Source organism: Aulonocara stuartgranti (genome assembly GCF_965226115.1).
Source record: "Aulonocara stuartgranti genome assembly, chromosome: 5".
NCBI lineage: Eukaryota > Metazoa > Chordata > Actinopteri > Cichliformes > Cichlidae > Aulonocara > Aulonocara stuartgranti.
The window spans coordinates 39,044,542-39,070,555 of NC_138943.1; the positions used below are offsets into that span (position 1 = coordinate 39,044,542).

The 26,014-nt window shown below is 42.0% G+C and overlaps 1 protein-coding gene and 1 long non-coding RNA gene across 5 annotated transcripts in view; one reads left to right on the forward strand and one right to left on the reverse strand.

Moving 5' to 3' along the window:
* LOC309707008 (receptor-type tyrosine-protein phosphatase gamma-like) overlaps positions 1-26,014 on the reverse strand; it is a 410,561-nt gene that overhangs the window by 256,852 nt on the left and 127,695 nt on the right. The window lies entirely within an intron of this gene.
* LOC309707033 lies at positions 22,582-25,696 on the forward strand. Its single transcript, XR_014276880.1, has 4 exons — positions 22,582-23,094; positions 23,468-23,620; positions 23,982-24,069; positions 24,648-25,696. It is a non-coding gene; the product is annotated as an uncharacterized lncRNA (long non-coding RNA).

Sequence of the window (26,014 nt, forward strand, 5' to 3'; positions counted from 1 at the left end):
GATAAATTCAAATTAAAATGTACCATTACACTCAGAGGATCAATATGGAATAAAACATATGCAAAATTTGTATGAAGTACATGACTGATAACTGTTCTGTCCTGAGCTTTTGTTTCTAGAGCACCCACTTGACCACACTAACAGTTTCTCGCCACCAACAGGGGGTATTTGCAAAGAATAGGGAGGAATATCATCACAACTGGGAAAGGTAAGCCCCGAAGGGGGTGATGACACCATAACTTTCACTTATGGTCAAATTCTTAAAATTTGATCCCAAACTTGAAAATTCTTCAAACATTTAGAGACAGAGTGGATAAACATAATGTCGCAAACCACATAAGGATGGAGCATTTGAATCAATAAGATGGTGAAATAACACGCAGTAAAATGTGGATCATGTTGATTATGTTTATTCCAGTGTGCAGAGGAGTCAATTCCCTTCACAAAGTTTATAAATTCACTCGAACCAAAATTAGGAGCACCCGGTGCTGCAAGAGTTAATAGTCACAATACCCAAGGATAAGCACAAGAGCATGACTGATATGATGGGACTGGGATTTTGCTACACTTAATTATTGCAGACACAACTAAAACTATAACTGAAACTAATCAAAACTAAACTAAACTAGCAAACAATTGGTAAAAACTGATTAAAACTGATATAAAATTGAAAATCTGAAGTCGAAGCTAAATAAAAATAAAAACTAATGAAAATTGCAAAACTATTACAACCCTGGTCCAGACTAAGATGGCGTTGGACATCTTCAGGGCAGAAAAGGGTTGGTGTGACCAAGGTGTGGTTTGGCTTGTTGTATGTACATTTCAAAATGTTACAGCTCTGGATGGACCAGTTACCAGGGCATGGAAGGATGACAGACTTTATTACATGAGGAGAAGGGAAATTTCCGGGATTGAGGATCCTCTGGGATGACAAGGCTGGAGCAATGGTACTCGAGAGAAGAATTTCTGATACTTTCTGAGATATGATGTCACTAACCTTCTCTTTTAATTGTCTAGCTCCAATGAATTGACACATGGGAGTGTGTCAAAAAGGGGGAAGTTGAGTCCGAACACCAAACAATGGGTTTATGAACATCTTATGACGTTATTTCTGTGTTTAATAAATTAGCTATGGCAAAACTTAAGCATATAAGGTGTTAGACTTAGAAAGGGTTCACTAATTTTTGATTTCTTTTACACACACATAGATTATGATTAGAATAGGTCCTGAACATAATATTTTAAACCAAATTTGAATCATTAGAACAACAATGGATAACAATATTAGATTATCAAGGCTAGGGAGAGAGGTGTTTTGGTTTTCTGTCTCTTGCAGAGAAAGGAACAGACACCAGACGGGGACACGGAGATGTGAGGACCCTTCACAGCAGAGACAGATGTAGGGACTGCCGAGACAGCAACTGGGGTCAAGTGTCATGGCGTTTGGGCTCCTGGAGAAGATGGATCCCACAAACACAGCAATAACCATGAAGGGGGTTGGCGAAAACCAGGAACACCAGACCAACGAGGTTCGAGAGACTCTTGGCAAAAAGGGGGACACGGCGGTGATCCCAAAACACACAGATCCTTGTTTGAAATCGGGGCAGAATAATCCCCAGAACTGTGCAATGACTAAAGGGTGGTCTAACCCCGGAGGTCGAAGAAAGAAGCTGAGAATCACCCAACTGGAAAACACTGGTAGCTGCAGCAATAAAAATAAAGGTTAAAAGCTCCTTAGACAGAGGTTCTAGTCTAAGTACATTTGAAAGGTATAAGGGGGCATTAAAAAGGGGGTGGAAAACTGGAGCACCAAAATAAAGCTGTGGGAGAATTGGGGAGTGATGGGAGTGTCATCTGTAACTGCTGTTATGGTTGTAAATCTAACTTTGCTTGCATCTGAACTGCGTGAACACAGAGGTCATCCCACATATGGTCCACCCGTTAAAGGGGGACAGAGGGCCTCAGGACCAAGAAGAACTGGACCTTGCAATGCTGGAGTGTATGTTGTAAGTGATCTCTTTGAAGAAAAGAGATCAAAGGGGGAATTGTGATATTATTCTGTTATTATATGTTACCTTATATATGTAATCAAAGTAGTTGAAGTATGATACTGCTGTAGATCATATGATACCCTTTAACATAGAGTGTGTGATCAGTATGTAGTCTTAGTTTGCATTATACTTCTGACTTAAAAGAGTGTGAAAATCATTAGATCTATTGGATTGACCTGTATTACTCGACACTGTTGAATGTGTTACACTGTTTCTTGACATTTCATACTGCTGAATCATGAAGAGAATGTTGTGTGCAGAGGACCTTGTGCCGATAATAGAAGAGACAGACCACATTCCACACCCCCACCTTACAGAAAGCAGAGAAAGACAGGGAGCCGAGGTCATAACTTAGGCGCTGTAACAGAGAAAGAATGTGATGTTTTGGCTTTTACGACTAGATGGGGGCCACTAGAGACTATAAAAAGCTGAGCAACCCGTCACCATTTTGAGATTTGCTGTGACCCTCTTCAGGCATGTCTCCCCATCATGATGGTCCTTATGCTCTTAAGTGTTGAATTGTATGGAAATAAATGATTGTTGATTGAGCATAAATACACCGAGTATTGTCCTTCCTTCAGCCCAAAGATTCAAAGAATTGGGAGATTTCAACAATAGTCAATAAATGGGTTCCAAGTCGCAGAGAATTTTTGTTGTGATGAGAGAACTCTGTATCGAAGTTTTTCCAGTGGTAAAAAGAAAAGCTCCTCCTTTAACCACTGTATCTATGAAGGAGCCTCATCAGACTTCCAGTGGAATAGAATGAGTCTATGGGCAAGCAACGTAGCAAACGCTATGGCATTTTCCTGAGATTTAATAATTTCGTATTGAGGTGGCATAACTCCAAAAATGCCAATGCGGAAATCAAGCACTAAATTTTGCGCACTGATGTGAGATAATACTTTGAATATATTTCCCCAGTAATTATCCAGGTTCGGACAAGACCACATCATGTGACCCTCATTTGCTGGATTATGTCCACACCTGGGACAGGCAGGATCGGCTTCTGGGAAAACTTTTAAAAGCCTCTCTCTTGTATAATGAAGACGATGAAGAATTTTAAACTGAATGAAACCACTGTGAATGCAAAGGGAGGAAGTATGTATACAATTCAAGCAAAATCTCCACTCATCATCAGATCAATCCACCCCAATGTCTTTTTCCCAATTATTTTTAGTTTTTTCCCAAGTAACAGGCCTTAAGCTCTGCATCAAATATGTTTTTTCCATTCTGGGATTTGAATTTTTCCAAATAGATGTTGCTATTAATCTGTTTAAATCTTTGAAACTTGATTTGGTTATAAAAACAGGAACCATTTGGAAAACATAGAGACGTTTTGGTAAGACTGCTATTTTAGCTAGATTTATTCAGCCTGCTAATGAGATTGGAAGTGTTGCCCATTTTTTAAAATCTTGTGATGTTTGTTCTAACAAAGTGTCGAAATTATGAATCCACAACTTGTTCATTGTGCGAGTTATATTTATTCCCAAATATTTAAACGTTTCTTTTTCTAATTTAAAAGGGAAGGCAGAGAAATCTTGCTCTATGTTATTAAACACTAGAATTACTGAGCCTTTTTTCCCTGGTGCAAGTCCCCACTACTAGATTTACTAGCCCTGCGCAAATTTGTGTAAATTCCCCCGACCCTACCACCTCTTGGCACCCCGCTGAGATTTTCACAGGTTCTTCAGCTCCATTGTTCTCCTGCTTTTGTTGTGCAAAGACACCCTCCTTACCTGCAGTGTACAATACACCATGGCAGTTTCTATGTGCAATATTTCTCAATATTTCTCATATGCAATATTAGTTCTTGTCAGTCCTTGTCACTACATGTCATGTCCATAAACATATATACACAGAGTTGTACATACATTTATATAGCCACACCTTACATAATATGCATAAAGTCTAGTTATATATATATATATATAAAAAAACACCCAGCACGCCCCTGCGGGCGGTTTATCCTTCAAGCTCGGGTCCTCTACCAGAGGCCTGGGAGCTTGAGGGTCCTGCGCAGTATCTTAGCTGTTCCCAGGACTGCACTCTTCTGGACAGAGATCTCCGATGTTGTTCCCGGGATCTGCTGGAGCCACTCGCCTAGCTTGGGAGTCACCGCACCTAGTGCTCCGATTACCACGGGGACCACCGTTACCTTCACCCTCCACATCCTCTCGAGCTCTTCTCTGAGCCCTTGGTATTTCTCCAGCTTCTCGTGTTCCTTCTTCCTGATATTGCTGTCATTCAGAACCGCTACATCGATCACTACGGCCGTCTTCTTCTGTTTGTCTACCACCACTATGTCCGGTTGGTTAGCCACCACCATTTTGTCCGTCTGTATCTGGAAGTCCCACAGGATCTTAGCTCGGTCATTCTCCACCACCCTTGGGGGCATCTCCCATTTTGACCTCGGGACTTCTAGGTTATACTCGGCACAGATGTTCCTGTACACTATGCCGGCCACTTGGTTATGGCGTTCCATGTATGCCTTGCCTGCTAGCATCTTGCACCCTGCTGTTATGTGCTGGATTGTCTCTGGGGCATCTTTACACAGCCTGCACCTGGGGTCTTGCCTGGTGTGATAGACCCCAGCCTCTATGGATCTTGTACTCAGAGCTTGTTCTTGTGCTGCCATGATTAGTGCCTCTGTGCTGTCTTTCAGTCCAGCTTTGTCCAGCCACTGGTAGGATTTCTGGATATCAGCCACCTCCTCTATCTGCCGGTGGTACATAGGGGCCTGTCCTTCCATGATGGTTCCTCGTCTCCCTCCTCTTTCTTGGGTTTCTGCTGCCTGAGGTATTCACTGAGCACTCGGTCAGTTGGGGCCATCTTCCCAATGTATTCTTGGATGTTCGTTGTCTCATCCTGGACTGTGGTGCTGACACTCACCAGTCCCCGGCCCCCTTCCTTCCGCTTAGCGTACAGCCTCAGGGTGCTGGACTTGGGGTGAAACCCTCCATGCATGGTAAGGAGCTTTCTTGTCTTTATGTCAGTGGCTTCTATCTCCTATATATATATATATATATATATATATATATATATATATATATATATATATATATATAAGTGCGCATGCGCCAACCAGCGTGCAGCCTGTTACAGTCGCTCCTGCTTTTCTCTTAGTTTAGCTCTTTTTTCTTACGTATTCTTTTTTTTTCTGACTTGTATTTTCCTCCGTTTTCTATCTCTTACTCAATCATGTGGATTGAGAGAGTTTTTGTTCTTCTGGTGGCCGTGGAACTGTTACTTTTATCATGGAACGGGACCGCGGCACATCTCCTACACGCACGGACTGTTTACTCCAGAGATCAGCTGATCGCCCTGATGCCGGCCGGCTCGCTGGCCAGGCCCGCAGAAGTGCCCGCAGAAGTACCAGCTGAAATTTGGAGGAAAACACATCGGGGATGCAGAGGTCAAGGACAGAAGAGAAGAAAAAAGGTGACGGTGAGACAGCGGAGGCTCGAAGCGAGGAGGAGGTTTAAACCGTGTCTGCCGTCTATCGTGATGGGAAATGTGCGATCGTTGGCAAGTAAAATCGATGAGCTCTCAGCACTGGTACGGAGTCAGAGGGAATACCGAGAGTGTAGCCTGATGTGTTTCACCGAATCATGGCTGCACCAGGTCATTCCCGATGAGAATGCTTCCGTGGAAGGCTTCCACACTGTTCGGGCGGACAGGGACAGCATCGCTAGCGGTAAGCGTAAAGGAGGTGGGGTTGCTGTTTTAGTTAACAACCGGTGGTGTAACCCTGCCAACATAACAATCAAAGAAAGGATTTGTTGCCCGGACACTGAACTGTGTGCTGTTGGACTCAGGCCGTATTATTTACCCAGGGAATTCTCTCACGTCATCTTGGTGGCTGTTTATGTTCCTCCCTCTGCTAACCCCACAGCTGCATGTGACACTATCCACTCTGCCATAGCTCGGCTACAGACTCAGCACCCGAGTGCCTTTATTGTGATCTCGGGTGACTTCAACCATGTATCACTGGACAATACACTACCAACATTCAAACAATATGTGGACTGTCCCACCAGGGGAGAGAAAACTTTAGACTTACTGTATGCTAACGTCAAGGATGCATACAGCTCCTCCTCCCTCCCCCCACTTGGTAGGTCAGATCATAACCTGATTCACCTCACCCCCCGCTATGTGCCAATTGTGAGGAGGGAACCTGTGACCACCAGGACTGTTAGGAGGTGGTCAGAGGAGGCAATAGCGGAACTACAGGGCTGTTTCGAGGTGACCGACTGGGAAACACTCTGTGAGCCTCACGCCGAGGACATCAATGGGCTTACTGAGTGTATCACAGACTACATAACTTTCTGCACCGACTCCATTGTTCCAGCTCAGACTGTTCATTGTTACCCAAATAACAAGCCGTGGGTGACTAAGGACATCAAAGCCCTCCTCAACAACAAGAAGAGGGCTTTCAGAGGGGGCAACAAAGAGGAGGTGAGGAAGGTCCAGGTGTTACTAAAGGACAAGATCAGAGAGGCTAAGGACAATTACAGGAGGAAGCTGGAGTGGAAACTCCAGCAGAACAGCATGAGAGAGGTGTGGAGGGGCATGAAGACCATCACTGGATTCAGGCCAACCAACAGCAGGGGAGCTGAGGGAGGTGAGAATAGAGCCGACGAGTTGAATCTGTTTTTCAATAGATTCCACACCACAGTGTCTGCTCCCACCCCCACAACCTCACCTGCAGTCAGCCTGGAATCCAGAGCCACACCACTGTGCCAGCCTCTCTCTTCACATGTTGCCTCCTGTGAGATTCCTGACACCCCTCCCCCACCCATCACCTTCACTCAATACCAGGTTGAGATGCAAATGAGGAGACTTCACTCAGGCAAGTCTGCTGGACCAGACGGAGTGAGTCCCCTTGTCCTCAAGGCCTGTGCCCCCCAGCTGTGTGGAGTCTTTCATAAACTGTTTATGCTGAGTCTGAGTCTGCAGAGGGTCCCGGTGATGTGGAAGACATCATGCCTCGTCCCTGTACCAAAGACGCCTCGTCCCAGTGGCCCCCAGGATTACAGGCCCGTGGCACTGACCTCCCACATCATGAAGACCCTGGAAAGGCTCATCCTGGACCAGCTGCGACCCATAGTAAGACCACATCTGGATCCCCTTCAGTTCGCTTATCAGCCTCGTCTCGGAACAGAGGACGCCATCATCTACCTGCTCAATCGTGTCTACACCCATCTGGACCAGCCGGCGAGCACTGTGAGGGTCATGTTTTTTGACTTTTCCAGTGCTTTCAACACCATCAGGCCGACCCTCCTGGGTGATAAGTTAGCAGCGATGCAGGTGGATGCTTCTCTGGTGTCCTGGATTGTTGATTACCTGACAGGAAGACCACAATATGTACGTCTCCCACAGTGTGTGTCTGACAAGGTGATTAGCAACACAGGGGCACCACAGGGGACTGTCCTCTCCCCCTTCCTCTTCACCCTCTACACCACAGACTTCAGCCACTGCACAGAGACCTGCCATCTTCAGAAGTTTTCTGATGACTCTGCGGTGGTTGGATGCATCAGCAGGGATGATGAGACAGAGTACCGGGCTGTGGTCGACTCCTTTGTCACGTGGTGTGAGCAGAATCATCTGCAGCTCAACGTGGCAAAGACCAAGGAACTGATCGTGGACTTCAGGAAGACCAGGAAACACTTGACCCCTGTTTCAATCCAGGGGGTCAGTGTTGACATTGTGGAGGACTATAAATACCTTGGAGTACACATTGACAATAAACTGGACTGGGCTAAAAACACCACAGCACTTTACAGGAAGGGCCAGAGTCGTCTCTATTTTTTGAGGCGACTGAGGTCCTTCAACATCTGCCAGAAAATGCTGAGGATTTTCTATGAGTCTGTGGTGGCCAGTGCGATCCTCTATGCTGTTGCATGCTGGGGGAGCAGGCTGAGGGTCGCAGATGCCAACAGACTTAATAAACTGATCCGTAAGGCCAGCAATGTTGTGGGGATGGAGCTGGACTCCCTCAAGGTGGTGTCGGAGAGGCGGATGCTGTCCAAGATAAAGACAATGTTGGATAACACCTCCCACCCACTCCATGACATGTTGGTCAGTCACAGGAGCTCGTTCAGTGAGAGACTGAGATTACCGAAAAGCACCACTGAACGACACAGGAAATCATTCCTGCCTGTGGCCATCTCCCTGTACAACGCATCCACTTAACACACTGTTTGCTGCTACAACTACACATGTTTCTTTTCCAAATATTTATTTATAAGTGACTTATGTATGTATGTATGTATATATATGTATATATTGTACTATTCTTAGTTAGCGTATTGTCTGTCTTGTCTTAATGTTGGTTTAAAATGGAGCACTGTAACAAAAAATAATTTCCCCCAGGGATCAATAAAGTATTCTGATTCTGATTCTGATTCTGATATATATATATATATATATACATACACACACACACACACATATGTGTATATACACACACACAGATAGATAGATATATGTGTGTGTGTGTGTGTGTGTGTGTGTGTGTATACACACACCAATATTTTTGAATACATGTGTCCATATTTATGTTTCCAGATTGTTTGTATAGTGCACTTTCTATACTGTGCTCTTTGTACAGTTGTTATTTAGCTGCTGTTGTCTTGCACTGTCCACTTTTTTGCAATGACAATGCAGATTTTCCACTTGTGGGACAAATAAATGCAGATTTGCTGTGTGTGTGTGTGTGTGTGTGTGTGCAACATTGGCATTTGTTTACTCAGATCCAAGGCAGGCCAAACCTCTATGTTACAACCTACATACAAAAGACACACATTCACAATATATGGGTACACACGTCTGTTTTATTTCAAAGTGTTTCAAACTTTACAGCGTTTGCAGACCCAGTGTCCATCATCCCTGCATTTGGCACAGGTGAATTTCTGACATGTTGCACAGGTAAACCTGCTGCGATTCCTGTTGCAGCTCTCTTGCACCTGGCGCTGCGTTGTCTTTACAGTCCCTGGCACAGCAGCTGCAGCAGCTTCAGCAGCCTGCCTCTGTGCTAATATTTCCTTGTGCTGCATGAATCGGCAATGAAGTTGCTGAGCTAGAAGACTCAGAAACAATCTTCTTTTGCCTGTCCACCCTGTACATGCCTTGTACAAAATGTAGGCATTCATCGCCGCCAGGTCCAGCATATTGTAGAAAACCACTACTGGCCATCTGCGTGTTGCTGCTCTTATGGAATACATCCGTGCCATTTGGTCCAACACGTCTACACCACACTGTAAAAGCAGAGAGAGAGAGTCATGAGTATATGTTTTTTTTCTATAGGCCTGTATAACACACATCAGAAAACATTGTAGCACTGGTGTAAAATTGTACACACATTCACGTACCTTCATGTGGTTATAGTCTGTTATCGTGTTGTGTTTCCTCTTTCTGCCGTCACCGATCGTCACGTCTTGGTGCATGGAACTTAGAACACACAGTCTTGGTTTTTTTAGGTGCATAAATTGTTAAGGAGACACCGCCACTTCTAAGCACTGAAGTGGAGAATACCTCTCACTTTGCAGTATCTTTTGCAAGTTGAGGAAGTTCACGCCGGACTTTATTCACCGTGCACAGTAACGTTGTTTTGTGCTGCAGAAGTCTGTGCGACGGTAACAGTGAAGAAAAGAAATTGTCCGTTGTGACGTTTCTCCCATCATCCAAAAACAACTCCATCAGTTTCATGACCACGTTCTCTGCCAGCCTCTCTCCCTTCTGACGACTGGGGTCTTTTCCCAAGTAAGGAGATGCACTGCAGACATATTTGGTGTCCAAGTCCGTGGCCATCCAGAACTTGATCCCAAATTTGTCTGGCTTGGTTGCGATATACTGTGTGAATGGACAGTGAAGTGAAGCACGAACGTGCTACTGCACTGGGCATTCCAATAGGGAACAGTAGGCTTTTTGAATAGTTCAATTTGTATCCACATAGCTAAAGGTTCAATTACTAAATTGAAAAGATAGGGAGATAAACGACAGCCTTGCCTGCAGCCTCTACCAAGCTGAAAAATGTCAGAGGTTACATTATTTGTCCTCACTGCTGCAACTGGAGAGGAAGACAGTATTTTAATCCATTTTCAAAACAATGGGCCAAATTCAAATGTATTTAGGACCGCATGAAGATATGGCCATTCTATACGGTCAAAGGCCTTTTCTGCATCAAGAGAAATTATTATTTCTGACTTTTCTTTTGGTTCTGATGCATATAAAATATTAAATAGGCGGCGCATATTATAAAATGACTGTCACCCTGGTATAAAGCTGGTTTGATCAGGATTCATAATTTTTGGCAGTATGAGATCGATTCTATTAGCTAAGATTTTTGTGAGAATTTTGTAATCACAGTTTAAGTGTCATGGTCTCCGCTCCTCGACAGCTGACAGCTGTCAGGTGCTTTGTTTTTGTTTCCCTTTCTCTCTCGCCCTCTTCCATTCTCTCTTTCTCCTGCCGGGGCGGAGCTCAGTATGGGCTCCTGCCCCTGGCCTACACACCTGGAGGTGATCAGCACATCTGTTGCTGATCATAAGAGATTGGAACCCTTCTTAAGAGGGCGAGTCTGCTCTACTCGTCGCTGGATCGTTGAGCCATCAGCGTCAGTCGTCCTGTATTTTGTAAAGTCAGTTTGTGAGCCTGTCTGAACCAGGAAACTAATGGTTTTTTTCTGCCTGTGTATAGATCGCCTCTGGACCTGTTCTTTCCCTGTGCATGGCGACTGAACGGAAGCAAGAGAGATAAAGGAAAGGAGAGGAGATGTGCGAGGGCTGAATGAAAACCTTCCCTTCCTGGACTCCTGCCTCTTTCACTCCTGGACCCTGGAACCCCGGCCCCTTTTCCCCTTGACATCACTATATGTATATATGAATTCCACTGTAGAGGAACACTGTAAATAAATGCACCTTTTGAAGACACTAGTGGTCTGCGGGTGAGTCCGATCTACAAAACCTGACATTAAGAGGCTCACCGGTCAGTAGGAGCTGCATTGTGAGGGATCCTTACCCTTTTTGTACAGCACAGAAATTATGGCTTGTTTCATAGTATCTGGTAATTTCTCTTGAAAGAATATTTCCTGGTATACATCTTTGAGTATTGGTGCTAGTTTGTCTATAAACATTTTATATAGTTCAATAGGGAAACCATCAGGTCCCGGTGCCTTGTTACTTTGCATTGATTTAATTACTTCAACAATTTCACTAATGGTTATCTCTCTATTAATTTCTGTTCTATCATTTACAGATATTTGTGGAATCGGTAATCTATCAAGCATTTCAGCAACCTTGTTTTCATCAACCGGATCTGAAGTATAAAGATTGGAATAGAACATTTTAAACTGGTCATTAATGGTTTTCGGATCAGACGTCTTTTCTCCAGAGGTTTTACAGATTTCAGAAATCGTGTTAGCTGATATGGATTGCTTAATTTGATGTGCCAAAAGTTTTCCGGCTCTTTCCCCATGTTCAGAGAACTTTTGCCTTGATTTGAAAAATAAAAGTTCTGTTTGCTGAATGGACCGAATTTCGTATTCTGAATTTAGTAATTTTCTCTTATAGAGGTTTGGTGTTGGATTTTCTGCATATAAGCAGTCAATCTCTTTTATACTGTTGGCTAGGTTGTTCATTTGTTGTAAGTATTTCTTTTTTTGAAATGATACATATGAAATTATCTGGCCTCTAAGATAGGCCTTTAATGCCTCCCATACAACAGTCATTTTCATCCCTTGGGTTTGATTTGTCTCTAAGAAAAACTGTATTTGCTCAGAGACCATTTTTTTAACCCTTGTATGGTGTTCGGGTCTGTGAGACCCGTGTTCAGTTTATGTCAAAAGAAAAATTAAACAATTAATTATTTTTTCACGTGTAAATGTGTTGTGTCTTTCCACTCACTCCACTTGATTATAACTGATTTATTTATAACATTTTATATAAAAGAAAAACGAGAAGCACATTAATTCATAAATGTGATCTAACAAAGGTAAAGGGAAAAAATTAACCATGTTTGCTGTTCATATGTCTTGTAATTGGGATGAAGTAAACATCTGTTGAGTAATTTAACATAAAATTGTTTGATAGTGTTAATTTGGAAAGCCAAAACTCTAGCGGGTCCACCAGACCCATGAACACTGGCTGAGTAACAAAAATACGAACACCACACGAGGGTTAAATGAGTCTTTAGTTAGGAGTAAAGGATCAAGCCGCCAGGGCAGTTTTTGACTTGAGCGTTCATAAAAATTAACATCTAATTGTACTGGACTGTGGTCTGAGATAACAATAGAGTTGTATTGGCAATCTAAAACCTTGGGAAGAATTCTACTATTTACAACAAAAAAAATCTATCCGTGAGCACTGGTGAGAAAAATGAGAATTGTTTAGATGTAGGATTTTTGTTCCTCCAGGGGTCAAAAAAAGCATAAGATTGCATAAAGCATTTTAGAACATTACTTGCTTTTGAAATTTTGCTATCAGGTTTTGGATTTGATCTGTCGAGTTGAGGATTAAGCACGCAGCTAAAGTCACCACCCAGTATCAAATGGGACTCTGTTAAATCTGGCAGGTGTTTTAAAAAGGTACAATAAAAATTTGGGTCGTCCCAGTTTGGTCCGTATATATTTGCAAGAATTACTTGTTTCCCATACAACCTGCCCTGCATAATAATATATCTCCCTCTGGTATCCGCCACAGTTGATAGTGGAATGAATGGAATCCCCTTCCTAATTAGAATAGCCACACCCCGTGATCTATCCTCAAATTTTGAGCTAAATATTTGCCTTAACCATGTTTTTTTTTAATTTTAATTTGTTCACTTGATCGGAGGTGTGTTTCCTGCAGATATACAACATCGGATCTCAATGATTTTAAATGAGTAAAAACCTTTGTGCGTCTGGTTTCTGATTGAGCATGCATTAAGACATAAGCAACATAGAGTATGCTGTGCAGTGCAGCGAAGAGTGCTCAGACCTCTACACTGAAGAAACCATACAGACAACCCATAAATGCATGGCACAACACAGACGAGGCACCACGACAGGACAAGACTCTGTACATCTGCATCTGCACTACTCTACTGCAGTACCCAAAGCACTTTACACAGCATGCCTCATTCAGCGACTCACACACGTTTTCTATCTAATATTCATACTCCCATGGGGGCAATTTGGGGATAGTATGCTGCCCGAAGATATTTGGCATGCTGACTGGATAAACCAAATTTCATACCACCAACCTTCCAATTAGGAGATGGCCTGATCTACCTCCTGAGTGGACGAAACTAGAAACTTTGAGATATTGTAGTTAACATAAGTGATCTTGTTGACCATAGTGTCTCAAGGGTATGCCCTGTTATTGTGTGTCAGTTAAATCTTAATCCCGTGTCTTACAGAGTTTAAACGCGTAAACACCAGCACACATTTTAGATCCAATAATTACAAATGTAATACAACAACAATTCATCATAACAGTTGGTTTTCAGGGAGGGTTGTCTGTTTAGATCTTTGTTTACTTATCTTGATTTTTTGTTTAAATATTAAATAAACGAATTAGAAATATATATCAAAATCACTTTGATCAGCAAACACATTCTTAAGCCACTTGAGTCACAGCATTAGGGCAGAACATAAAATTCTCATCCAGTTCTTGTAATCTGCTTATGATTCAGATTTTGATTTAATAATGCTAAAAAAATTTTAAAAAGCCCCTTTCTTCAATACATAAGTGATCCGTTCAAAGCAGTCACTCTGTTTTTTTTATCTGCCTTTAGAAGACATAAAGAAAAGGGAAGTGGGACACCAGCTGGGTCTCAGGAAGAAAAAAAACAGCAGTTTGCCTCAGTGACCACACAGACACACCTTCCTGCCAACAGAGAAGTTTGACTTCAATGAAAGTAAATCCATTTCAGAGACACGAGCACAAATTTAATTTATTCATATCTTCTGCTCTTTTCATCTAATTGTGGTAAGAAAAAATATATAAAAATAAAATAAACTCACCTGAATAACTTCATTATATTTAATATAATTTTTACAATTTGTCTTATTCTGCCACACATTGCTGCACAATGTGAAATGCTCTGGAGACTCCTCTAACAGAAAATTAAATGTACGTTTTTTGCCTTTTCAAAAAGTTTACCATATTTTCCACACTATAAGGCGCACTTAAAAGACCTACACTCACCCCCTAACCCTGTGCCATCAGAAACTGAATTTGAATAGGCTGAAATTTTAGATGGCACTCATCATCAGAAAGGTTGCCAACCCCTGATTAAAAGAATGAGAAGTGTTGATTATTATTTTTTTACAGAGTTTGCTGTCTCAGTGATAGTTGTATATCATATCACTACAAACAGAGATGATCCAGTAATGCTGCACTAATGAATTAAACTATTCACTAACTAAAGTTATTAAGTTAGCTAAAGAGTTGGGATGCTGTGTAAGACATAAATAAAGCTCAAATACAAAGGTTTGGACACCGTTTTGCATGTTTCCCTACTGTAGGGGTCTCTGCAAGCATACAGGGCTCTGAGAGGGTACAAGATGACAACTTTGGAATTCTGCTAGAAACAGTCGATCATATTTGTTGTCAAAGCTGAATCCAGGGCAAACTACGCTAAATTAGCGTTTTAGCTAACAGCTACAATAAGCATAAAAGTTACTGTCCGGCTCTCATTTGTTAACATGACGCTTGTTCACATGTAATACATTTATTACCAACCTGAGAGTTTATCCGCTGGTCATTCGACATGACGAATGACTTCTGAAGTCTTAATTCAGCTCAAGATGCTGTAGATTCAGCCCAAAAAACTGAATTTTGGAACTGAAATTGAACGGTGAGAAGTGAAACTGAAAATATTCGAGAGCTACATTTTTAAAGGACAAAATACAGTTTCAAAGCAAATGAATTCATTTTCAAAATATAAAATTCAATTTCAGTGTAGTGACCATCATTTTCAAACTAATACATTGAATTTCAAATTAAGCTAGTTCAAATTCAGTTTTAAAAAGCATTTATTCAAGTTACATCTGAGCAATTCAAATTTGAATTTAACTTATTCAAATTCAGTTTCTGATGGCACAAAGGTCTGCCCATAGTGATAACGCACACACATTTATTAGGGCCGCAACGCTTCATCAAGTAATTCAGTTATTAAAAATCTTGGATGTTTCGTTTAATACACGGCTCTGTAGCCTGACGTTACCACACAGGCCTTTATCAAAGCAACTGATCAACTCCAACATGAAGAAAAGCAAACTTCCATCCCCCCGCCATTTGTTTTACAAAGAAAAATGTGCAGAAGTTCTAAGCACTCTAGCGGGACGAATTCTCTACTGCTGCCCTGTACGCTGTCTCATCTCCATCAGAGATGACCTCAGTCACAGTGGTGTCATCAGCAAACCTGACGAGGTACAGAACACAGCCCTGTGGGGATCCAGTGCTGAGTGTGCTGGAGAGTTTTGGAGCCAAGCAGGACTGACTGAGGTCGGATAGTGAGGAAATCTTCGAGCGGGTGGCAGGGGGGATCTGAAGGTGGTCTGATTTGGTGGTGAGGATGTCTGCCATAGTCCACAAAGAGCATCCTCACGTAGTCCTTCCTGTCCTCCAGATGGCTCTGTGAAGGGTGATGGTGATGGCATCCTCCGTGGACTCTGTGGACCGGTGGGGGTCAAGGCAGGTGGGTAGACAGTCTCTAACATGCTGAGACAACACTTCATGACTACGGACGTGAGTGCTGCAGGTCTGTAGACATCCAGGCTGTCTATACCAGTCTCTTTGGGGATGGTGGATGCCTTCAGATGGGAACAGTGGCACGAGTCAGGGAGAGGCTGAACAGCCTGGTGAGAATGCCTGTCAGCAGCTCTCCTGGGGTTCACTGATCTCAAACTCCTCCTGACGTCAAGTTCCTGGAGGGAGAGTGATGAAGTTATGGGGCAGGGGGGAAAGGAGAGGTGGCCTCACACCAAGCAAAGGAGGTGCTGAGCTCCTCTGTGAGTTTGAGGCTGCGTCTACACTGTGTTTTCGTTTGAAAACGCATCGCTTCCTCTCCGTTTGGGCCTCCCGTACTGTGTTAGTGCTGATGGAAAGCGCAGCGTGTTGAAAACGCACACATTTCAAAACGGTGCTTTCGTGTCGCGAAAACTGAGACTTTCTAAAACAATGACGCATGTTAGTCATGTGATGCAGTCATGTGACCAATTACACAAAGACAGCAGAGGGCATTATACAGTTTTGTTTGCTCTCAATTTTGACAGCCCTAATAAAGATTAATATCAGCTTGTACATGCTTCAGATAGCTTTAATTCACATTCTTTAATTCTCACTTGCTTTGTGTTATAATAATAATGGATTGCATTTATATAGCACTTTTCTAGGCACCCAAAGCGCTTTACAATACCACTATTCATTCACTCTCACACACTGGTGGAGGCAGCTACAGTTGTAGCCACAGCTGCCCTGGGGCAGACTGACAGAGGCGAGGCTGCCATATCGCGCCATCGGCCCCTCTGGCCAACACCAGTAGGCAAGTAGGGTAAAGTGTCTTGCCCAAGGACACAATGACCAGGACAGAGAGCCTGGGGATCGAACCAGCGACCTTCCGGTTACAGATGCGCTTCCCAACCCACTGAGCCACGGTCGCCCCGTGTTGTGATTTTGCGCTACATAAATAAAATGTCACTGAATTAAATAACTGACATCCTAGACTTCTGACTTTCATGAGCTATAAACCATTAAATAAATATTTTTAAAACAGGCTTCAAATATTTCACTTTGTGTAATCAGAACACATGAAAGTTTACCTTTTTGTATGAATTCAACTTTTTCCCATTCCCCATTTTCCCCATTTTTTTAGATACTTATGTTTGGATAAACTATAAATGCTGATAAACATGTCTGTATGTTTATCACTATGCATAATGCAAGCTGGTGTCGATTCTGCGCACCACGACACACACACACACACACACACACACACACACACGCAGTGTGTCACTGCTCACAGTTGTTTATTTATAAGTAAGCATTTCCAGGCTGTTATCAGCGCCTCTGACTCTGAGGGTGACAGCTCACTTATAGCTCCTCCCCCCTTATTGTTCCCAGCGTGCTTCTCAAACAGGGGAGGCATGATTTGATGATGACCTCCAGCTGGGTTAGCCGGCCGTCTGCTCTGGAGCTGAGCCACAGACCGTACCCCGCTACGTAATGCTTGTTGTCATTCTTACGTTGAATGACTTGTAAGATGTTTCCAGTTTATCGTGATATAAATGGTCAAAAATGATTTACCTGACTTCTGTTTCAAATAGTACCAAATCTGGAGTTTGGGAGGAAGCAGATTTGTGATTTGTCTAATTTCTCCCACATGAAGACAGCAGTGTGGACTCACAGAGAAAGGAAGCAGGCAGTGTGGCTTTCTGCAGAGGTCCTTCCTGCCCAGGGGCACAAATCAGGCTAAATGTCATCTTTTTCATCTCCCCCTGCATTGATCTCATGTTCAAATGGTCAACAGATCCCTTTATGCCCTTTATGAAATCAATGCATTCCTCTGCCCAACTCATAAAAGCATTTCTCTCTCTTGCTGTCCTTCTTGTGCACTCACACACATGCAGGCTGACTTTGCAGCACTTTTTTATGGATAATTATTTTGATGAATTTATAAGGCTATTGGCTGAGCCACACGCTATGAGCTGAAATGAAGTTTCCCTCCCATCTTCACCTGACCTTTAGTCATATCTTTCCCCACCTTCTTTTTCTCTGTCTTTCTTGACTTTGTGCTTTTATGATTCTCTGCTCTCTCTACTCTTCTTTACATTTTTCCATCAGCCTTTCTCAATTTCAGTTTTCTCCCTCACAGTTCCTTTTCTCCTTTTCCTTTAGTTATAAAACTGTGTTTGTATCAATTCAAACACAGCATTAAGGACTTTTTTTAATTAACACTTGGGAATGCATGTAAAGCCTGAGGTAAAGAAAAAAAAGTCTAGAAAAATCTATAGCAAAGGAACACAGCAGTGAAAGAAGGGAAAGTATAAATTTTTAATGAATATTAGGAGCAATTACAGCCCTCTCTGATGAGTTCTACCTCACAGCACAGCATTAGCTCCCACCTCCTGTTTCAAGCTCTGAACTTTCCGTTTCTCTTCCTTTGAAACTTCAATGTTCCACATACACCCCCCCTCCCCCAACCACAAACTTAACTATCAGACCAACAATCCCCATCCGACGGCAGAAAGTCATGTTGGACTGGGAATAACACACAAACAAACCAATAAACAATCAAACAAACTGCTGCTTTATTCTCAGCTTTGTATTAACAGAAGAGTAAAACATTCCACACAGAGAAGTTCATATAGAAAATCCTGCTTCATTAAGATGCTTGTCTTCATTTCTGATTACTAACAGTAATTTTGTAGAGCTAGACAAGCTTGATCTGTTACACTACAACTCTCCCAACTGTGACATATAAAACTGCATTTGCACCAACACGACAACCACAGAAACACCTCTTTATCTCATTTGGAATAGAGTGGTATCTCCCAGATTTGCTCTGTTTCAATGAAAAGGGAGCGCTACTCTAGAGTAAGCTCTTCTCCCCACTGAAGCATCCATCAGTACTTGGGGAAAAAGAAAAAAAAAATCAATGAAAATACAAAAAAAAAAAAAAGAAAGTTGGAGTAAAGATCAGAGTCCCCAGACTTTTCAGCTACCAGTTGAAGTGCATCTCATGAAAAGCTCTTTACCAGTTGCTTTAAGGCAACTGTTGTTTGGGTTTGGCACTAGATAAATAAAACTGGCAGTAGCTGGACACTCACTTCTCTCTGGTTCATTATGGCTCGTTCCTTTTGGCTCTCGGAGGAGGCGGACACACTTCTTCTCCTCTCCCTTGTCTTTCCTGCTTAGTTCTTGTGTCCTTGTCTAGTCTCGTGTCTTTTTTGTATTACTTTCCCTGAACACTCTCTCACACTCTGTCTCTAAAACCTAAAGAGAATTATGGATTTGATCAACTGGTCTCTGAATGCTATTGACACCCTTTTCTCAATGAGAAGTCTGGGCTCGGGAGAGCCCGAGTGCCCTGGAGGGACTTTCCCTGCCGGATACAGAAATGGAGGGTCGTGTGCCTGGAGGGACTGTCGATCGAGGACGCTGAAGATATCTATCTATTCGGAACCATGATAACAGGGTTCTTGCTGATCGGAGCTGGCTTGGCCCTGGCTTATCAGAGAATTAAGAGAGCGGAACCGACTTTAAAAAATACTACTTCGCAGCTAATATGCAATACATAGCTTATTGGCTAGATGATACAGTTATAATGGGAAGTTGGTTGGACATGGAGCGAGAGGACTGTATGCCTTATTCTCTCGGTGCAATTGCATTGTCTCCTGTTCGTTTTAAAAGGACGTACTACAACTGTAACCCAGTTATTCACAATACAATTCAAATCTGGAGACAGATCGTGAAAGAGTATAGACTCAGAGCCTTCTCGCTTTTGACACCTATTACAGCTAATCCTGCATTCAAACCCTCAGTTTTAGATGGGACATTTGATCGCTGGAAGGAAATGGGGTTGCGAAATGTGGGACACCTGTATTTTCAGGGCTCTTTTGCTTCATTTCAACAGCTTAAGCAGAAGTACAATTTATTAGCCTGTGATCTTTTTAGATACCTTCAAATAAGGAGCTATGTAAGGTCCCAACTACAACAATTTGAGTTTGCAACTCCAGGTAAGCTTGACCAATGCCTGGCGGATTGTATAACAGAAAAGCATGCGGTTGCTTTTATATATGAGATATTACAGCCACTCGGGCAGAAGGATACAGGTAAAATAAAATCAGCTTGGGAAAAGGAATTAGGGTCAGAAATTCATAATGATATCTGGACTAAAGGGCTCCGTTATGTTAATTCCTGCTCTATCAACGCCCAACATAGGTTCATTCAGTTTAAAATTTTGCACAGATTGCACTACTCGAAGACGAGATTACATCGGGTATTTCCTGAATCGTCAGCCATCTGTGATAAATGTCAATGTGCAGAAGCTGATCTGCTTCACAGTTTTGTAATGTGTGCCAAATTACAAAGTTTTTGGGCTTCAGTTTTTTCTTTTTTTCCCAAACTTTTTGATGTGCAGTTAGACCCCGACCCCATTTTGATTCTTATTGGACTATCAGGACAATCTAAAAAACTTAAGAGCACACAGATCCCCCTCCTGTCCTTTGGCCTGATGTGTGCAAAGAGACTGATTCTTCTCCTATGGAAGGGAAAAGAAGTGCCCTCCTTGAAAGCCTGGATTTCAGTACTGACAGATACTCTTCATCTGGAAAGGATCCGCTACATTTTAAATGACAAACTGGAGGACTTCGATCAGATTTGGAGGCCGCTCATTGAGCACCCGGAAACTATGAACAAATGAGAGCTATTATGTGGACTTCACCATTGCATAAAATAAGCTGATAGCACTCTGGGATAAGGGAAGGGTGTAGGGAGGAGGGTTTTTTTTGTTTGTTTGTTTTGTTGTTGTTTTTTTGACCGCCCTTTTTGGTACGTTTTGTTTTTTCTTGTTTTTGTTTTTTGTTGTTGTTCGCTTTGTTTTTCCCCTTTTCTTGATGCCAAAACTGTAAAAAGGAAGCAATGTCAGTCTATGGGACAATTTGTGATTGTTATTTGTGCTTCACAATAAAAATATTTGAAGAGAAGAAAGCGGAACCGGCTGTTCAAACCCCCCCAAGGCTGCCCGCTGGGATTGAAACGATGGGACGAGGCGCGACTTCTCAGAAAGGGCTCACTGAGTGCAGCATGGTTAAGATCTTGGAGATGCTTACAGCTGCCGTGAATACTCAGAATAACACCTCTGAGCGTATATTGGGTGACATCAAGGAGAGGCCTGCTCAGAATAACACCTTTGAGTGCAAATTGGATCACATCTTGGAGAAGCTCACTGCAGTCGTGAGTTCTCAGAATCGGCTCTCTGAGCAAAAGAATGACAACATCACGCAACGCAAGTTTGATACCATCATGGGGAAGCTCGTGGTTCTCCAACGCGGGATTGAGAGACAACTTTGAAATTCTCATGAGTTGTTGCAAAAGAAAAATTACCATCATAATCCGGCTACCCCTTCGGCGCCAGCTCAAGGCTGGAGCCGAACAACAACTCCCTGATAACGACTGTGTTGAGTCTGTTCCTTCCCATTCCCTACAAGGCCACCTGGGTTGGCTGGAAAACTGTTTACTTAGCCTGGCAGGGCGAAGGACACTGTCTCAGCTGAACTATGGACACGCACACACAGACATATACTGATACTGATAAGTCTGTGAAGGTTCTCAGTCATCCAGGTCCTCGTAGTCAAAGGAGCTTGCAAAGAAAAGCGTCTGGACTTCTTTAAGTTGCTTGAAGATGTTTCACCTCTCATCCGAGAAGCTTCTTCAGTTCTAAGGTCAAATGGTGGAGAGTCCCAGATATAAACCTAGTGGGAGTTTCCCCCCACAGAGGGACAAAAGGACCCCCTGATGATCCTCTAATCGCCTGAGCCAAGGTGTGAAACTGGGCGTGGGTCCCAATCAGCCAGAGTTTCGGGTGTGTTCATTGTGAAACCTGGCCCCACCTTATCATGCGAATTCCTGAGGTCAGATGTCCCAGGATGTGAGTGGGCGTTAAGGTGTCTGGGAAGGGATCTCAAAACTGGATTATAGATGGCAGAGAGTTGGTGTCGTAAACCCCCGCCTCTGTTCAAAGATGGTCGCTCACAGTGGACATAGATGGCTTCTTTCACTCCTCTTTCAAACCATCTGTCCTCTCTGTCCAAAATGTGAACATTGGCATCCTCGAAAGAGTGTCCTTTATCCTTAAGATGCAGATGGACTGCTGAGTCTTGTCCTGTGGAGGTGGCTCTTCTGTGTTGTGCCATGCGCTTGTGAAGTGGCTGTTTGGTCTCTCCAGTGTAGAGGTCTGAGCAGCGAGGAATGCTCAGACCTCTACATTGGAGAGACCAATGTAGTAGAGACCAATGCTTCTCGGATGAGAGGTGAAACGTCTTCAAGCAACTTAAAGAAGTCCAGACGCTTTTCTTTGCAAGCTCCTTTGACTGATACTGATAAGCACTCACTGACGCATCACCCTCCCTACCCCGGATCCAACGCCACCTCCAACGCTTACCTCCCCCATGATGTGGACATCGGGTCAGCTGGAGGCGCAGTCGAAGATTGCAGCGGTCCCAGATCAGATGTCCACACTGGAACTCTTTCCCATGTTGCTGTCTGTGTTTATTGTGTTATGGTGCACTGAAAAAAAGGGACTGGCCATCTCTTGGATTTATGTAAGCATCTTGCATGTATTTAACACAATTGCCTCATGTTTTAAAGATAAATGTAACTATATAGTGTAAAAACTACATGATATGCAGAAAGGGTGTATTAAATTGTTCATATCATGTTCAGGTGAAGTAAGTCAATAAGATAGCAACGTTAAATCTCGTGAAACCACGCGTGATTTCATCTCGCGGGCTTTGGATCGTGGTTTAAAAAATGCATCCACATCAGTCAAGTCGAGCAGCCAACTCTACGTTTTTTGGTATGTCTTGATTTTTTGAATTAATATTTACCATATTTCAGCCAAATGTAGTTAAACGTCTAAAGTGCCGCCATGTAACATGCTAAAAAAGAGCCGTTAGCTTATTTGCTGTTTTATCTGTTATCAAAGAATTGGCGCTTTTTCATTTGAATTTGTCTTTGGCACAAGAGCCGTAATATCACATTAAACCTAATTACGAGGCACTCATAACATAATTTGGTTTTCTGTGTGAATAGATTTGTCAACTGACTCTTCAGTTACATTGTGTATTTACTGCACCGTGGTGTTAGTGAGATTTTGGACATTGAACAGCTTTAGCTAATATCATCAGCGGTATTATGCTAGCTTACATCCCTACCCCTCCTGCCCTCACCTGCTGTCCTTTTGTTTTTGTTTTTGTTTTTGTTGATGCACATTGAGAGACCACATCTATTCTGCATTTCACCAGGAGTCAGCTGATGGATTGTGGGTTCAAGGTGTTATGGTAAGAAAGTATATTCTATTTTCGCTTAAGGTTTCTGTAACTTAATTATAATAGGTTTTTTATAATTATTAGGTGCATGCATACTCAAATAGACCACCCTATTAATACAACTGAGAAATCCAAAATCTGCCATAGGTTTAACTTATACCTGTATGTATTGTCAGAAAGGTGATTACTGGACTCACATTAATGCACACTTGAACTAAAATGAGGTTGTAACTTGTGGGTTCTTGGGTTGCAAATCAGAAATAAACATCTTTGGATTTTTTTAATCCCATAAGATCTGGAAACACAGTTTTTATTCAACAAAACATTACTGATTAACCAAGCACAGTGCCTGCTGTTATTTCAAAATAATTTTATGTCATTTCAGATGAAATGCAGCATTCCAGTGCATCCCAACCATGCCTTTACAGTCAAGGTTTCTGACGGAGCTGAGTTTCTCTCTGACAGTCTGCTGAAAGTGTTTGCAAAGTGATCGGGGGAACAGGGCACAAAGCTAAAGGATGTAGCTGCCATGATGACAGTAAGAACTTTAAAATTCTTTAACTACAAAGTGTATATGTATTGCATTAGGTCAGTAAAAGATTTTTATGCTGCATCCATTGAAACAGACAACTATTACCTGTGAGTACTGATTCCACCGAAAGGATGCCATAATTTTCGTCATGCATTTACTGGCCCACTGAGAAAAATTGATCTTTTTAAAAAAATAAATGTTCTGGAAACTATATATCCATAAAGTTGATGTCAAACAGGAACTTTTGATATTGCTTTGTAGATGCTGGTGTTGCATGTTGACTGGTTTAAGTTTTGGTCTGGGATCATTTTCTTCTGTGCTACTGAAAAGTTCACAAATCTCTGTTTTCTTTGTTATAATACTTTAGGATGACATTAATGCTCAAAGGGAGTCTCATCAAAGTGCTCCGCATCTGTGTGAAAGACAATTGCAACATCTTGGTGCAGGAGTTCATGGTGAGTGTTTTATGAGTAGATTGTGGCTTTGCAACATTTAAAAATGCATTTAGTTATCCACTTGATCCTCATTGGACCAGTTAGGACCAGTAGTCCTCTTTAATAATTTGAAGTTCACATGAGGCCTGGTAGTGAACTCAGCCGCCGGCCCTTGAGGCCCCACCCCTGTATTAGGGGTCACATCAGTGTGAAAAAACTTTAAATTTGTCATTCTAGTGAACAAAGGAAAATCCCACCAATATTTACATTAGCTTTTGTTTGAAAAAAAAAAAGACCAACAGCTAACCAAATTGTGGGGCTGAAAGTCTAAATTCTAACATCTTCTGAGTGACAAAACCTGGATTTCTGATGGGCCGGTGTCTTTCTAAGAAAAACTAATGTAAAGCATTTGAAATTATGTTTTTCACCCTCTCTTAGAAACTCTGTTAGACCATGAATGGCAGCATGGCAGGCCACTCTTTGGCTATAGCTATTTACTATGTTGCTTGCATTGGTTTAAATTACTCTAACATTAGAACTGGTAGATTCAAAAGAGAGTTTAAAAAGGAATCTTAAAGAAATGTTTTGTGTTTAACCAGGACTTGACTGAGGCCACTGCACAGATTGAGAAAACCACAATGAACATCTGTCTCCAGAGGATGCACCAGGCAATGACTTTTCTGACGTTGGCATCATCATCGAGGGTATAGTAGTTCTTCAAGATCTGGATAACGTGACCTTTGCAGTAGCCATGCTGTTTGGACCTTTTTTATTCCTTCAATATGAGTTACCCATCACAACTCTGCTACACTTTTGAGGTGATTCAAAGGGTGGTAATGGAGTTGGAAGCAACTCAGCTCTCAAGAAAAGCTCACAACTAAGACAAAACTGCTCCTGCAACGAAGCTCACTGTTATGCATGTGAGGTGACCAGCTCTAGGTGAGAAGACATTTAAATCTCACACTTGTTCTGCTGCATTTTTGAAGCTCAATTCCAGGAACAGATCGCAGGGTTCATTTTTATATACACTGCAACTGCCATGAGGACGAGCCATTTTGTTGTTGTTGTTGTTGTTTGTTTTTCCTTTTGCTCTGTACAAGTTCTCTGTCTGTTTGGCAGCATTTTTAAATTTCTCTTTGTATTTTTTCTTTCTTTTACTAGTGAAGAGATGTAGCATGAACAGTTATGCAGTCTAAATATCCCATATGGGCCGTGTGAAATGGTATTTTCAGTTTCATTCAGTTGAAGTAAGGAACGTTGAATATTTCTAAGTGTGCTGTTTTGAACCAAGATGTCACAGTATGATCAGTGCCGTAATTTTTCACAGTCACTGTATCAATGTTATTTTTGCATCTCTTGAATAAAGGTTTTGACCTGCAAGTGCTAATTTCTTTAGTTATTGGGGTAAAATGGGTAATGTTAATAGGAAGGTGTTTGCCAATTCAGTAACCTAATTTAATGTTAATGGAAACTAACATTACCTCAAATTGTTTAGTTATAATTGTTGTTTAACTGAATCTTGACGTTAGAGGCCTTAAATAGAATGTTTTGTATTGTTCTTTCCCAACATTTTTCAAAAGAAAGAGTCTAATTTCTTTGCTGTGATTGATTCCAGAGAACACGGAAGAACTGACATTATTTAACTGTTGGTTTATATAGATTCAGTAGTGGAGTAATGTCAGTTTAATTATTTACCTACTGTCAATGCAGTGAAATTAGACATTTTGTTTTGAAAGGTTACTGGTGGATGCCAGCAACCATCTTGGAAGAGAACAATATAATCTGTTATAAGGCCTCCATTTGAAAATTGTGTATTTGATACTAGAATATAATAGCAAAATGTAATTTGAAGATAACATGTAGTATTTAAGTGACCAAGTAGTATTGGGTAAAAGTTATTGAATGGTGTTGGGATAAAGTGAGAAAATTGTGAAGGATTAAAATATTTCAAGAGCTCAAATTACTT